Source organism: Protopterus annectens, chromosome 8.part0 (genome assembly GCF_019279795.1).
Source record: "Protopterus annectens isolate FY-2018-M chromosome 8.part0, PAN1.0, whole genome shotgun sequence".
Taxonomy (NCBI): Eukaryota; Metazoa; Chordata; order Ceratodontiformes; family Protopteridae; genus Protopterus; species Protopterus annectens.
In genome coordinates this window covers 1676563642-1676579479 of record NC_056741.1, presented here as the reverse complement: position 1 = coordinate 1676579479, position 15838 = coordinate 1676563642, and positions in this window count along the sequence as shown.

Below are 15838 nucleotides of genomic sequence, written 5' to 3'. Positions count from 1 at the left end.
CCAAACCCTAACCCTAAGGTCCGTCACTATCACACACTCACCTCACCCACGCCCTAACCCTAACTCACCTAACCCTCACATCCACACAATCACACACATACCTCCCTCGCGCCCTAACCCTAACTCACCTAACCCACACCCAATCGCACACTTACCTGCACCCGACCCGTAACTTTCCACCACAGCACTGAAAATAGCGAAACGACAGAAAAAGACAACCAAATTCTTTCCCTAGGAAAAAATTTGGTTATCTGTCGTTTTGCTATTTTCAGCATTCGCTGAATAGGGTTCGATGTTAGAACATTAAAAATAATGAACTTTCAACGTTCTAATATAGACTCAGAGATATAGATAGATATGTGTATATATAAATGTATATATATATATATATATATATATATATATATATATATATAGTTAGCTATAGATGTGTGTGTGTATATATATATATATATATATATATATATATATATATATATATATATATCCAAGCTGTGATAACTAATGCAAACAAAGAACTGTACCAATAAAATAAACTTCTTTCTTATAAACTAAAAGAAAGACACTCTAAGGCAAAACTGATGCTAAGCTCTTTCATTCTTTAATGATATCTAGAACTTCAGAACTGACAAAATTTAAAAAATGTCTGGTATATATATATATATATATATATATATATATATATATATATATATATCTATATATATATATATATATATATATATATATATATATATATATATATCTATATATATATATATATATATATATATATATATATATATTTACTTTACAAGCTCGAGATACCAAAATATCGAAACCCAGTATCTTGAGACTGTAAAAGCGAATCCACAGAACATCGAAACGTTACTTACTCATACAGCATATAAGCGAAATCTGCTTGTTTAACAAACCCCTCATATCAGCACTAAGCAAAAGTGGCAGGAAGGTGTACAGAACGCAGGAAAATGAATGGCTGATGTGGAATATCCTGCACCAGGAAAAGCAGGCACAATATACCAAAAGAGGTGTCCCAGAAGGGAAAGCCTGTGCTTCTAATGGAGGGGGTATGTACGTCATCAAGAAAGAAAAGTGAGGAACTGAACATACTGGTGCTGCAAATAGAAGTGCACACAAGCATGCAAAGGTAGGGAGGCCCCAATAAGTTGTGGTAGTGGGGAGGTTGCACAACCACATGGCGGCCCCACTAAAATAGAGAAATACAAGTTGTGTTCAGAGCTAAGATGCAGAGCCGAAGTCTACCGGGACACCCCATGTTTGTTAGTCGAAGATGCCCTTGCAACCACTGCTATTGACATAATCCCCAGTCTCCCTCTAGAAAGGCCCTTTTGCAACAGGTAGGGAGGGTAAGGAGAAAGGAAATCAGATCCAGGTTCAACCCCTCCATGCAACTGCAGGATATAGATGTGGAACAGTTCCCAACTAAAGCAGGTCCATTCATAGAGAAGAGGGTAGTGGATGCTAGCACAGACAATGTAGTTATAGTGCTAACAGTAGCAAACAACCTCTATGACCTTAGTAAGGCTACCATATGGCTTATGGACAGCACCTTTTTCTATAAAGGGATCATCTGTTGCCAACTTTATAGTATACATTGGCTCGTGAAATTTGGTGGGTGCAGCAAATCTGTGCCATTGTTATACTGCCTCATGAGTAAATAATCATTACTGGTGTATAACTGTATGTGGCACTGTGTCTTCCAGTTGCTTGCTGAACATGGATTTGAGACAAGCCTCCAGTAGGTGCTTTCTGACTTTGAGGTGGCAGTGGTTAAGAGCATTAAATCTAACATTAATGGTGCGATAGCCAAAGGCTGCATGTTCCACTTTGGCCAAAACATCTGACGCAAAGTGCAGTAACTTGGGTTGGCCTCCCTGCACAACAGCAATTATGAGTTTCAGCTGTCCGTGAAGGACAGGATGGTTAGAGTAAAGCAGGAAGAAGAGAGTTAAATATTGAAAAAGCACAGTGTAAAGGATAGTAAAAGTAAGGTAAGAATACACAGAAATTAACTATTCAGTGTGGAAGAGATGTCTCATATCAGTGTCTGGAAGTAATACGAGGAAGATAAAGGTGGCTGACTGGTGAAGGGGGAGAGTGGGAGATTAAGTGATGTGTCCAGAGGGAAAGCATTTGCAGATTATTCAGACTTGAGATGATCTTTAACTGAACACAGAAAGAGGAATACAAAGTGAGGTCTTCAGGATGAACTTAAATTCTTGTATACGAATCCTGTGGCAGATGCCTTCTACAGTTACTCTCCCTTCTGATAAACCTTTTAAACTTCTTCTCAGCTCCGGGGGGGGGGGCTTATACCCTGCCTACTCTGTTACAGGTCTATTAATTACCAGACCCAGATGACCAAGTACCTATCATCCATACTCAACTCCTTAAACAGGGTAGTGGTGGATTCACAGTCATCAGATTCCAAACAACAAATGTCCTTGCTTAATCAGGCTGCTCAGGTAGTCGGACACAGCGTAAAGTGTAGCTATGATGCTGTGGAGTTTCCCTTCCAAGCAAGTATGCATGGTTCATGCATAATCGGCCTAGGCCTGAAGGCTTTAAAGCTAAACTTCATGATTCTTCTTTAGACAAGAGCAAAGCAAAACAATGAAAGACTGCAGGCAGATTTTGCTAATCTTTGTGCCTAGATATCAGAGGAATTACCCAGCCATGCCCACTCCTTTTGTTAGAAGGGAACTCCAGACCTATTCAAGAACACAAGAAGACACCCAGAAAGAGATTTCCAAATATCCACAGAGGGATTCCACATCTGGGAGGCTTCCCTTCAGGGAAAAATCACTGTGACCATCTGCTAATCAGCACCTCCCTCCCCTTAGTCTTGTCCTGCCCCATCTCCAAAAGGCAAACTCAATCAAAAACTGGCAAAGGATCACCACAAACTACTGGGTCCCTTCTATCATAAGAAAGGCTTAGTCCATGTCTTGGAAAAAAACTTCCTCCACTGAAAGGTATACCGCCCCCACAGCCAATGCCCATCTGCTACTACCCTTTCTTCAAGAATTACTGGTACAAGGCACTGTAGAACCAGTGCCTAATGAATTCGTAGGAAGGGGATTTTATTTGGAAACTCTCCTAGTTCCAAGAAGAGGAACAATACTCATACTGGTTCCCTGTGTGTGTGTGTGTGTGTGTCTGCTAAGCACTTTCTTAAGTGCCAACCTTCAAAATGCTTTCCCTGTACACACCACTGCCCTTCATACTTCCACAGGCATACCTAGTTTCTCTGGGTCTAAAGGATGCCTGTCATTTATGCTTATACCCTACCTGCAGGAGATTCCTCTGGATCTGTAATGACTTTTCTTTCTTTGTTTCCTACTTTGCCTTTTGGACTTTCCACAGCCCCAATTGTTTTCACAATATGTCTGGAAACAGTCTACTGCTGAACTCAGAGAATTCAGATTTTCCTCTGCTTAGACGATGTGCTTGTTCAGCCTACCTCTCTACAGATCCTGCTACAACTTCTCTAATTTGCCCTCGTCCTCCTCTTACAGCTGGTGTTCAGTGTCAACTACAAAAAGTCCTCCCTCCAGTACACTCAGGACCTAGTATTTGTGGGCTGTAGATTGGACACCAGAAGAATGCAGGTCTGCTTGCCAAAGGAAAACGTGCAGAACCTTACAGCTTACTTCCATAGTTTTTCTCCCTCAACCATTACTTGGCCAAGGAAATCCTAAAAGCTCTAGGATTCATGGCAGTAACTGTCCTAATGCTCTCCCTAACCAGGTTACATATGAAGAAGATTCAGTGGTACATGAAAACAAAATGGGTCCAGTGCTTTCACCCACTAGAAAAAGGGATTCCTCTCAAACCTTGTTTCAGAAACAGAGTACAAAGGATTAGTTCAGATAAAATCACTTTAGCTAACAGATCTAGGAGAGACTCTCTCTCCAGTACCCCTGAGGGAGGAGTAAAGATGCTTTGTTGAAGTTTCAAGTAGATTATTCAATTCAGTGGGTAGATGGACATGTGTTCTTGCTCTAATAAGGTGCTGTCATGGTGGATAGACCAGGTGAAACTCGACCCAGGGCTCCCCTTCATCCCACTAGCCCCAGTTCAGGAGATGTAAACAGATGCCTTGGATGAGACCTGGACAGTTCCCCATAGGGTATATAACAAATGGCAGCCCGACCTCAAAAAGGAACACATTAAACTGAAAGAGAGGAGAGCCTTCGTACAAGCTGTTCATGTCTTGCATATCTGGAACCAGGTCCTCCTCAAGTATTCACAGACAATATGATGGTCATGTACATAAGCAAGGAGGCACCAGATCCTACTGACTGTGCAGACTAGCTGAGAGTGCCCAAGAACTGGCCATCCAGAAGACCATGTCCCTACTTGCCATGTACATCCCATCACAAGAAAAGGTGTCAGCAGGCTCATTGAGCAGGGCCTTGGAGGACAGTCAAACATAGACTCTAAACAGACAAGTCTTCCTGGCCATGCTTCACCACTGGGGGACACCTCAGATTTGTTTATAACAGAGAGCAACAAACAACTCTTCCTCTCTTGCACCCAGATGCTTTCTTCTTTCAGTGGTCAGGATAGTTTCTCTCTACCTTCCCCCACTCTCTCTTATTCCAAAGATTTTATTAAAGATCCCAAAACAAAAACTTCAAAGTTTCAGTTTAAGTGTACTGCCTGGATGCCAGCAAAGAAGAAATTTAGAGAACCTGAAAGCAAATCACCACAAAAGTTGAGGAGAAAACCCTGGCTGAGGAGAATCATGCAGCTGTTCAGCAACAAGCAGTTCAAGCTCCATCTTTGATGGAAGACATGACTTTCCATAATCTAAAGAAGAAATGTGTAAAATGTGCTCAAAGCTGATTTAAAATAGACAAAACACTGAAGGAGTAAATCAACTCAAATAAAAGACTGGAAAAATGGCAGAAGCTTTAAGCAGATATTCAAATGAGCTGATAAAACTGCAAAAATCAGACATCAAAATGAAGAAAAGGCTGGCCAAGTACAAGACTGCTCAATAAGAAGTGTTTGAAAAAAATATTAGAATGAGAAGAAAGAGTTCATAGGGAAAACCTGAGATTTTCTGTTTTATTGGAGAAACTGGAAGAAATAAGACTTACTTTTATAAATTCACAAACTGGACTGTATTCCACAGCAGGAGTTTTTAATTGAAAGGGCACATTGTGTGTATGCTCCAAACCTGGCCATGGGAAAGCAGGCATGATCTTTAATAGTAAAGATGTAATCCTACCAGCAGAAAGAGTTGATTTTAACAAAATTCTGACAAAGACAAAGTAGTAAAATTTAAAGTGTGTTTGTGGAAAATGATTACTCACTGTACACCAGGCAGAAGAGGAGTAAATTTATTCCAGTAATCAGAGAATGTCAAGAGGCAGGTGAGAGATTCAAGCAGGTGTATCCAGCTATCTTCAGACTGTTTTTTTCTTCGGGGGGTCAAAGTCATTTTTTGATGCAGAACATGCAGAAGAAGGAAAATACAAAAGTTAGTCCAATAAAAAGTGTTCTCAAACAGAAAGGGATTCTGCTGCTTATTATTCTGGTTATAAAGCTCATAGAGGAGTTTGCCAGTGAAACCTTTTCCAATATTCCAAAAGAAAATGCTTGAGACAGAGAAATCACAGAAGTTAACCAGAAAAAACACGAATATGTTGGAAAGGAACCAGAGACTGGAGCTGGGGGATAGAGTTCAACAGGAAGAAATCCAGCAACTCAGAAATTAATGCTTTGTAATCCCACATTTATTCATTAATCAAATTTGTGAAAATTAGCTGAACAAGAAAACCTGGTAAGATTGGATTTTTTTTACCATTAAATTTGTAGGGGACTCCAAAGCATATGCCCTACCTCATGTCATTAATGTTTGGAAGTTCATAAGGAGAGGGGGGTGGAAGGAGAGAGTTAAGTGTAAGTAATATAATTTTCAACATATTTATAAAACATGACATACTGCATGTTATGATGAAAGTAAAATTGTTAGGCTTTTTTTTTTTTTTACTTTTGCATAGGGGTAGTGACTGGATTAAGGCTTATGGCTGTTAAATGGAAGCAAGTAAATAAAAGAACACTAATTGTAATGAAATTTTTTTTCAGCAAATAGGTGTTCAGAATGCAACATGAGACGCATGTATCTGAAGGCGCATGTTTCTATGAAGGCAAGCTGATAAGAGGGCAGTAAAAACGGAATACTTTTTTCTTTCAGTGGCTAAAAGATGTTTTCTGAAAGCATTCTAGTTTTCTGTATCTGGGAGAGGAATAAAGATAAGACAAAGACAGCACTTAGTGTAAGTAGAAGTGCATGTGTACCATGCTTCTTAGCACTGATAAATTTAATTATAGGCCCATTAATGCCTGTAAGTGTAGGTGGTCAGTCTTGGACAATTGTACCTATTAGGAGGGTTCAACTTCATTATTTCAGGATGTACTTAATCTTGTGTGTTTCTATTAACTTAGGTTATGAGGGTGTTCTGAGGGTGTTTTTTTTTGAGGGTTTTCATTAAAACAAAAAAATCTTGTAAGGTGCGCCATAGGTTCCAATGGATATGACAAGAAACAAATATATAAAGAATTAACCTGCTAAACATTAGTGCATGCATGTAACACAAAAGCTGAACCTAGACATTAAAAAAACAGTTGTACATAACTTACCATAGGTAGAGTAATGAACTATGTTAAAAATGCAGAGTGCAAATAGTTATGCTACAGGTGACACCTTTGAAAAGAAATGGGAATTTAATAAAGAAAGGATTTCAGGATGGTTATTTAGCAGAATATCTGGGAGAAAGGAAAAGAAGAATACTTATATTAATTACTAGAGGAGATTCTATACTGATAGAAGAGTGAAAAAAAGATGATGGTAGATTTGCAGTACTAAGGGCTACTAGCAAGTGAGGACGACCCTCATGTATTTGTATTCCACCTAAAATTGCCACAGTGGAGTTTAAGAAAATTCTGGGAGAAATAATCTGCTTTCAGCAGGGAATATTACTTATAGGTGGGGACTGGAATTTGATTTGCAATAGTGAGGATGTATGCTGGGGGCATAGAAGGGAAAATATAATGAAAGATGGTAGATTTTTGAAGAAATGTATGAAATTTGGTATGGAAGATATGAATTCAGTAGTAGGAGATCAGAATGAATTTACATATTGCCCAAGGTACAAAACCTGGGCTAGGTTACATAGAAATCCTATTTCACAGGAAAATGTGAATTCAATTGAAAGTGTTGATACTCGCCCAATAACTATTTCAGGTCATGCACCAGTAATATCTAAAATAAAAATGAGACACTGGTGCTTCCCCATCTGTCTGTTAAACAGAGGAATTTAAGGAATGGGTAATGGAAATTATTTGGGAGTTATTAGAGAAAATAGAAACTTCTTCAGGACATATAGCAAGTGAGTGGGATGAAATGGAAGTAGAGTTTAAAAACAGGGTAGAAATACAAGAAAGAGATGCAATTTAAGAAGTAACAGGAATTATTTAGAGGGACTGACAAAGGTTAAAGTATTGAAAATAGGGTGAATCTCAGAGCAAAAACTGTAAAGTACTAAAGAGAAAATAAGGGACTACATGAATTTAGAAAGAGTGCTGTTAAATAAGATTTTTTGTAATAATTCCAGAATACAAAAGTGTTTAGCACAGCGGCTCAGGCAACAAAGTAGAAAGGGTTCTTGCCAAGCTTAGGCAGCCTATAGTAAGGAAAATCACTAGAAATCCTAGAGATGTATTAGAAATATTTCAGAAATTTTATAAAAATCATTATAAAGCAGTGAAATGTGCAAATCAGAAAAACAAAACTAATGGAAAGACATATGGAATAATTAATACACCAAGGTTATAGACTGTTGAGGCTGATTTATTAACAGGTAGATAGTAGGAGGTGATATAAAAATGGTGTTGTATAACCAGTCTACCAGAATGTTTCCAGGAATAGAAGGAGGGTTTTAATGCAGAGAAAGCATTTGACAGAGTAAGCTGGGATTTCATGAGTATGGCAGTGGAAGCATTTGCATTCCCTGGCATAATAATAATGTTAATTAGGAGGATATGAGGGATTGGAGGCAAAATTAGTGTGTGTGTGTGTGTGTGTGGGGGGGTCCTCTCAGATAAGTTCTGTTTGAGCAAAGGAACCAAGCAAGGGGGGGTCTACTTTCCCCTCCGTTATTTGCTTTATATTTAGAACCATTGGCAAAGAAAATAAGGGACTCAGAAATTAAAGGACATTATTGGTTTGGTAATAAAGAAAAGTTGGCTTTATTTAGCAGATATTATTTTGTACCTTATAAAACCAGAAAAAGGCATTTCAGTCTTGTGTAAGATTGAGGCCATTTCAAGTCTTGTGGGGATACAAAATTAACGAAGGTAAAAACAGTCAGTAGCTGTAAACTATGTAACCACACCCAAATTTGTTCAGCAATATGGGGATCTGAGGAGAAAAAAGTGCTTAGGGATATGGGTTAAAAAGATTCTCTTATGGCAGCTAAGGTTATGTGGTGACTAAACAAAAGATAATGCAAAAACTAAGAAAATGGAAGCCAAGTTGGATAGCAAGATGCTAGCAGTGAAAATGTTTAGTCCCTTTAGCTTTATACACAGGTCAGACATATTTTTATAAACCAGAGGAGAAGTTGTGGATAGGAATTAATAAATATTTGAAGTATTTTGTCTGAGAGGGGAAAGACGGCAAGAGTCAAGTGGGATAAGTTGATCCTTCCAGTAGGTTCATAGGTAGGTACTAGGTAGGTACTAGGTAGGTACTAGGCTATCTGCCCAAGGGTCTATGTAAGCCGAGCCAATAAGGTTCCATGGCTTATGCCACCCAAGAAAGTTATTTTCCTGTGCCACTGTCGAGCAGAGACACAGAAGTGATCCCTGGGGTGTATTTCCTATTTCCCATCCACTCATCAAGATTTTTCTTGAGTGCTAATGAACTTTGCTTGATATAGATGGGTAGCTTGTTCCAGAGTATAGGAAGTCTGTGGGACAGGAATCTAACCCTCCAGCATGTCCTGTTTATTGTGGTGACAAGGTTTAGGTCCCTAGAGCTTGTAGCTTGGAGGGATTGGGATTTCTTTGTGTAGCATGTCTAACAGCTCTGGGTTTGACATAGCTTTATATGTTAGGCAGAGATCACCTCGGAGTAGGCGATATGCTATGGAGTCAAGCTGGGGTTTTTTGAGGTGGTCAGTATAGTGCATTTGTTTGAGGCCAGTAATCCTCTTTGTGAGGTACTTCTGTGGCCTTTCCAGCTGCTGCAGATGTCTTGTGAGGTACATTCCAAAAGGGGCGTTGTACTCTATAATGGGTCTGAGTGTCAAGTAGAGGGGAACAATAACCTCTTTTTTTTCCTGGATGCGAACCCTTTTATGAAGAGATGTGCCACGTAGAAGGACTTCCTGACTACTGTGGCAATGTGACTATCAAAGGAGAGACTACTGTCCACCTGGGTCCCAAGGTCTCTTATCATGCATTCGGTGTTAAGTAGATTGCTGCCTGTGTGGTAGTTCATGGGTATAGAGTTTTTACCAAAGGGGATGACGCTGCACTTTTTGGCATTGAGCTTGAAGCCATGGCTCTGACACCAGGCATCTGTCTCAGTGAGGCCCTTCTGTAGGATGCCCACATCATTTGGGGACTTGACTATGGCTCCTAGTTTGCAGTCATCTGCGAACTTCATTAGCTAGAGGCCTTCTGTGTTAGCCTGTACTTCAGAGAAGCAAACAGGAGAGGTCCCAGGACGGAACCCTGTGGTACTCCACTTGTCAGTGCTTTGAGGTTAGATTTGGATTCTGCAACTTTTACAGTGTGGGTTCTGTCAGTGAGCCAGTTGGCAACCCATCTTGTGACATAAGGATTTATACTTAGTGTAGTGAGTTTAGCTATAATTCCAGAATGGGGGATGATGTCGAAAGCCTTGGCGAGGTCAAGGTAGGCTGTGTGAACCACCTTACCCTCACCCACGGCTTTGGTGACTGCCTCAAAGAAGTTGATCAGGTTCAGGAGGCATGATCTGCCTTTCACAAACCCGAACTGGGTGGGATCCAGAGTTTGGAGGTTACCAATGTCTTTGAGTTCCATGATGATACGTTCCATGGCCTTGCAGACCAGGCTCATCAGGCTAATAGGTCGATAGTTCCCTGGATCAGTGGTGGCTCTCCCATTGTGGAGTGGGATAACTGTTGCTGTGCACCATTCAATGGGCACAAAGCCTGATGCGAGGCTATTATTGAACATGGTGCTTAAGTGGGGAGCCAGTTCGTTCTGAAGTTCATGTAAAACGCAGTCTGGGATGTTGTCCGGTCCCATGGATGCTGTGTTTTTGGCTTTAGAGAGTGCAGCTTTTACCTGCATAGTTGTGATTACAGGGACTCTGCATTCTTTCTGTATAGATATATGGGCCCTTTAGAGGGTGAGAGGGGGAAGTTAGCACTGAACCTATCTACCAGGATGTTGGCAATATCAGTTGGTTCTGTAATTTCCGTGCCTTTGTGCTGCAACTCAGAGCAGATCTGGGTGTTGCCATCTAGATTCTTGACATAGCTGTAGAATGCTTTGTGGTTGTCATTGGATTTAGTGGCAATTTTGTTTTCGTAGCTAGCTTTGGAGGAATCTTATAAGGGATCTCAGCTTCTTACTGAGGCTGACCAGGGAGCTCCTTCACTCATGGGATTTTACTCTCTTTTGCAACAGTTTCTTCCTTTTTTTGTATAGTTTGTTTATGGCAGGTGACCACCAGATTGGCTTCCTTTTTTTGGAGGATAGTGTCTTGGTTCTGTTTGGGATAGCATGATCCATGCACTCGTGTAAGTGCTTATAGAGTGCATTTGTGTAGGATTCAGCAGTTGTAACTGTACTGTCCATCTGCATGGGTGTCATGAAGTTCACCACTTCTGTCTTAAGAAGCATGAAGTTGGCTTTGGAGAAATTTTTTTACTGTGGTTTCCTTAATGGGGAGTGGGGGCAGGATGTGGATATCAAGGGTGATAAGCTTATGGTCAGATCGGACCAACGAGGAGTTGACTTCAGGTGTGGAACACCGGTCACTCATGTTGGTAATGACTAGGTCTAGGATATTGTTGCCCCTGGTGGGGGTTTGGATAAGTTGATCTAGGGCATTGGAGTTTGTGAATTCCAGAAAGCGTTGAGCTAAGGAGTTGGTACACGAGTAGTTTTCCCAGTTAATGGTGGGGTAGTTGAAGTCACCCATTATTAGGGTGTTTGGTTGAACCCTAATATTTTCCAGTACATCAAGAAAAGAGGAGTAGGAATCCTGGGGCATGGTAGGAGATCTGTAGCAAGCTACAATTTGGATTGCAGTTTTGCCCAGAGTTAGTTGCACTTGGATAACCTCGGATGCATTATGCTGAGCAACTAGCCTGGAGGTGTGGATATCCTTAATGAATTTGGACACACCTTCGCCTTTGGTGTTTCGGTCCAGGTTACATGGCCGAAAAGTGTGGTATGAGTTATAGCCTTGTAGTGCAGGGATGCTCTCTGGAGCCTTGAGCCATCAATGTTCTCCATTTTAAGGAGTGCCTCAAGTGAGTGCATTTTGAGATTTAGACTTCTAGCATTCAGTAGCATTACCATCAGTTTTTGCTTGCCTGTTCCTGTTATGGTGGTGAATTTATTTGAACCCTGCCTAAAAAAGGCACTATAGGGGCAGCAAGAGCCTTAGCCAGTATCCGGAATCCCAGGGGCGACAGATGCAGGCCATCTGTGGCAAAGCATCATGGTCTGTTGACCATGTCATCCCAAGCAGACAGATACTAGATCCCCTTAGAATGACACCAGAAGCTTAGCCAATTGTTGAAGTCAATCATTTTGTCCTTGTACTGCGGTATCATTCTGGGTGATGGCAGAATGCTACTCAGGGCTAGGGTCATATCTGCCTGGGCTACAAGATCAGAGAGCTCTTCCATGTTTCTCTTCATGTAGTCGAGGGAGGTAGGTCTCGGGTCATTCACACCAACATGGACAATGATAGTCATATTTGTACTTGTGGAGTGACCTGAGTGCATGGGTTATGTGGCGGATCCTGGCACCTGACAGGCAGCTGACAGCAACCTTCTCCTTGTTTAGCCTGGTGAGTGGGACATCAGTGTGCCTGACTAGAGTCACCTATGACTAGTGTGTTGGGTATGTTGTTTTGCCTTATTGGCTGTGGTTGAGTGGCACACTCAGTCTGTGGGCTATGTGTCATTTGGGTTGTGTTGAGGGATGGAGGTTGCTTGTGTTTCTGCTTTGGAGGTCTCTGTTGCTTAGACAGATTATTATTGAGAGCCTCCGTGAATGTTTTTGTGTTGCTATGTGTGGAGTTTGGTGGTGTAGATTTAGTGAGACTATGTGATGTGTGGTGTGGTGCAAATGTTTACCTTCTCCTCATGACTGTCAAGTTCAGTCTTGGTTGGAGAGAGATTTACCTCCATTTTGGCTAGATAAGTGCATCTCTCACAGGTTGTAGTGTTGGGTGGTAGGAGGAGAGGGTTGTCTGTAGAAAAGTAGTAGAACAAGGTGGTTTGGGAAATGTGTAGAGCATCCAAGCCTTGTTTTGGGCACGTGTTCAGACAGGATGGTGTGTATTTCTCTAGATCAGGGAAGAGAATGTTTGCAGCAGATATTTTTCAATATTTGACACACTTGGCAGGTTTTTTGCCATGTCAAAAATTTAATAGCCCACAGATAACATTTGATACATCTTTGGTTGTTTATGCTAGGAGCCTTAATAAAGTTTTTTTATTGGAAAATTTGCTACTTTCCTACAAGAGTGATGTTATTTGTGGAAACATGGTTGAAGAACAATGACTGGAAACCAGTTCTGTCAGGGAGTAAATGTTTTTACTGTAACAGACATTCTAATAAAAAATCAGGTGGAGGTGGTATGATAGGGATTAAAGATAGCTGTGAGACCTGTGATTATTACATATTCAGTGATAACACCAAGCTATACTGTCAACTGTGACAGTAAAGACAACCCTGGAACAAATAATTGTTGGAGTATATAGACCACCAAAGTCAAGTGCAGATAGCCTAGAGACATTCATACATTTCTTGCATGAAACACAGGATGGAAGAATAATATTAACTGGGGACTTAAATTTACCAGAAACATACTGGAATAATATTGATTCTACAACGTTAGTAAGGAAATTATTCACAATGTATATTCAGGAACAAGTGCTTCAGGTTGTAAAGATCCTACCAGTGAATGGAACATACTAGGTGTTATTTGTGTTCCCAAAGAAATTACTATAACTTCAAGTCAAGTTTTACCACCATTGGTGTGCAGTGGTCATGGGGTTATAAAGGTTAATTTGCTGCTAGATAATTCTGCCAAACTGAAATCTAAGACTATGCACAGAAGGTTAACAATTACAGATTTTATGGAAGCATAACAGTCACTATGTAAAACTAAATGAGTGAAAAAAACTGCAGATGGAATGTGGAAAGTTTTGAAAGAGAAATTGAGTGCAAAAAATCAAAAAAAATGTTTAACATCAGGATCTAGGCATACAAAATCAGGCAGATATATTTCCATAAGAACAAGATATCTGATTAAGGCGAGAGACATAAAATATAAGAAATGGAAGGTCGAACTACAACTTTGAAAACTGAAATAAGCTGGACAAACAGATTAAGCATAGTGTGAGACAAGATCAAGAAAAATTTGAAGAAAATGTATATAAAGATATTGAGCATAATAGGAAACCGGTACTTTTCCGTTATCGGGGCAACAGCTGTAACGCGCATGCCATGATTGCACAGCTGTTAGCTCTGAACCACTTGTCTTGAAAGACCAAGAAACAGACATGAAGATGCAGCACCCTGTGTTACTGGCTTGTAACGAGTCCGTCTCTATAAAAAATAAAATTGCACGGTATTTCCAAACGAGCAACAACGCACGTTCCACTACCTGATTCTGTCTTGGTAAAAACATTTTTTCTTAGTTCCTGTCACTTCTGTAAGGAGAAAATTGAAAGTTCATGTCTTATCTGTTGCACTGTACCTAATTTTTCACAAAAAGTTTCTCTAAGAACAAATCTGTCTGTTATCCTCAAGGTACCCACAGTGTCTAAATCGACATCAGCCATTCAATTGCTACTATTTCTCCCGAACTTGACACACACACAGGAGAATAGTTGTGCAATGAACTAGATGGTCACAGTCATCTCTGATTCTAGTTGCGTTAGAACCAAGTCCATCAGAAAGATTCTCTGTTCATGGCCTTTGCCCCACCTACATTGGGTAAGACAGTAAGAGAGTCTTTCTCACCTAGACTGCAGAACATGTAACCACAGTCACTACAAAGGACTGCAGTTTACTTGTTATTTTTCCGTGGTTTAAAGTGAATTACAGCTGAATGTAACTATAACAATTTATTGTGGTCATTAGACCTGTTACCCTGATAATGGAAAAGTACCAGGAAACCTTTTTATAGATGCATAAGATGTGAAAGGAGTAGAGACAAATTGTTAAACTGTGTGCAGATTCTAAAATTTATTCTCCGACAACAGGTTATAGATATATTTACAAAACCTTATGCAAAACAGTTTGGCTCCACAACAGGGGTGGTAAGTTGTCCTAATGACATCCCGGTAACCCCAGATACTGGAGTCAAATTAGATACTGAAAAAGAATTGTGCAAACTGGATCCAAACAAAGCACCAGGGAGGAGACAGAATTAGTAACAATGACCTGGGAGCACTTCAGCAAAAAATTAATAGTATCATTATATTTGTTATTCACTAGGTCATGCAAATATGGGGCGATTCCTCAAGATTTGGAGTCATGTGCTTATTAAACCTGTTTTTAAGGGAAAGGGGAGAAGGACAAACCCAGAGTCCTATCGACCCTTAAGTGTACTTTCATGTTGTGGAAAAATAATGGAGAAGGTAATATTGGATAAGTTATTGTCAGAACTGGATATGTTGGGACTTGAAACCATATATCAGTATGCATATGTTGAAAACTGATGTATTACCACCTGTAACATGATGTTCTATAACAATATATTAACAGCTATGAATGAAAAATTGTGCTGTGATGTAATTTATGTAGATTTAACTTTGGTATTTGACAGGGTCATGCACATAACACTGATCACTAAATTAGTACAACTAGGTATCAATGTATTCTTGATAACATGGCATGGCTTACAAATAGGACATGGCAAGTATCATACAGCAACTGGACAGGCAAAATCTTTGGTTACTGTCAGGGTGTCCCACAAGGCTCTGTCCTAGGTCTTTACTTGTTTAGATTATATCTTTCAGACCTTACTTTTTTCATCTGAAGTGTTCTACAGTCTATTTGCTGATGACCTGAAATTGGGTAAACTGATTACATGTGTTACAGATAAGGCATGTCTGCAAAATAGCTTGACTATTCTTCTGTGCCCAAATGGTCAATTTAATATGCTGATAAATACATCAAAAACTAAGCATATGAGGTTTGGTAGGCATAAATTGAAAGGTGAATATTTAATACAGCACACAGTGATTGAAACTGTAGACTCATTTAAGGACCTGGGTATATGAATAGATTCAGCTATGCGTTTTTCTAATCATATCAGCCAGTTGGTTAATAATAGTTATAGAACTATAGGTTGTATAAAAAGATTTATAAAGGCTAGGAAATCAAAAACAATGAACTAATTGTCTGTTAGTTACATTAGATGCAAACTTGAGTATGGAATAACAATATGGAAACCCTATAAGAAATCAAAGGGTCTACTTTATGCGCTCGAAACACAAAAAACCCGAATCCAAATAGAGCGACACATAAACAGCGAACCGTGAATATGTCGAAC